The sequence below is a fragment of the Lactuca virosa genome, chromosome 5 (assembly GCF_052849685.1).
Source record: "Lactuca virosa cultivar CGN04683 chromosome 5, Lactuca_virosa_CGN04683_v6, whole genome shotgun sequence".
NCBI lineage: Eukaryota > Viridiplantae > Streptophyta > Magnoliopsida > Asterales > Asteraceae > Lactuca > Lactuca virosa.
In genome coordinates this window covers 80487326-80488498 of record NC_136430.1, presented here as the reverse complement: position 1 = coordinate 80488498, position 1173 = coordinate 80487326, and the positions used below count along the sequence as shown (strand labels likewise).

Here is a 1173-nt window from a genome sequence, read left to right as displayed (position 1 = left end):
CTAGTCCACAAGAATCCGAATACGAGTCCGAACCTGAATTCGAATTAGAGAAAATCGAACCTAGAGACGAGCCAGAAAATGAAATGACAAATATTGCGGATATGTCCATGGGAGCATAAAAGAAGCAGATAAGAGACGATGCTGGTCCTAGTTTAGTACAACCTATGATTCCCGCCACTGCAACATTCGAGTTGAAAGGGCACATCCTTACTGCACTTAAGGATGTACCATTTTATAGGAAGCATCATGAGGATTCTTACAAGCATTTAGATGAGGTCAATGACATTGCAAATTATTTTAATATCCGAAATGTTCCAAGAGAGACTGTGTTGTTAAGGATGCTTCCCGTTACTTTTAAGGGAGCTGCAAAAGACTGGTTGAAAGCACTTCCACCCGGTGCAATTACTACTTGGGCACAGATGCGTGAGCAATTCTTGGAACAATTCTGTCCACCATCCAATATATCTAAACTCAAGCAGGCAATAGCCAACTTTGAGCAAAATCCGGGTGAATCACTTTATGAGGCATGTGAGCGTTATAAAGGGTTACTAAGAAATTGCCCTCAAAACGAACTTAACATACAACAAGAGGTGTCTATCTTTTATGACGGGGTGAATGTCATGACAAGGAAACTCCTTGATTCTCAAGGACCACTTACTAAGAAAAATCCGGTGAAGTAAAGGAGTTGATTGAAGAGTTCTCAAAGCATTCTCGTGAATACCATAATACAAGACATGATGGAGCTAAAAGAGTTGGGGGAGGAAATTCTAGAGACATGGCTGCTGTACTAGCTATGCTTGACACCATGGATAGAAGAATGACCAAGATGGACCAATCAATTCATGCTATTAGAGTTGGTTGTGAAAGGTGCAATGGTCCACACTTAACAAAAGATTGCCACTTGGATGAACATGGAAATAAAAAGGTGCAAGTTTGCTACTCGAGTGGGGACAAGTATGATGAAAATTGGAGGAAACCATATGACGAGTATAAGAAGCTGAAAGAAGAAAAATATAGGCAGACAGACCGAGGTTTCTACCAAAAAGAACAACCACCTCCTGAAAAGAAAGTTGATCTTGAGTCTATTTTATATAGATTTATGGAGGCTTCCGAGAAAAGACATGATGACACTGATGCAGTAATAAGGGACCAGAAAGCATTGCTAAGGAATCA

At 40.3% G+C, this 1173-nt stretch overlaps 1 non-coding gene across 1 annotated transcript; it reads right to left on the bottom strand.

Moving 5' to 3' along the window:
• Nucleotides 1-467: 467 nt before the first annotated feature.
• Nucleotides 468-574, bottom strand: LOC145117922 (small nucleolar RNA R71). Its single transcript, XR_013712914.1, has one exon. It is a non-coding gene; the product is annotated as a small nucleolar RNA R71 (small nucleolar RNA).
• Between the last annotated feature and the right edge of the window lie 599 nt (nt 575-1173).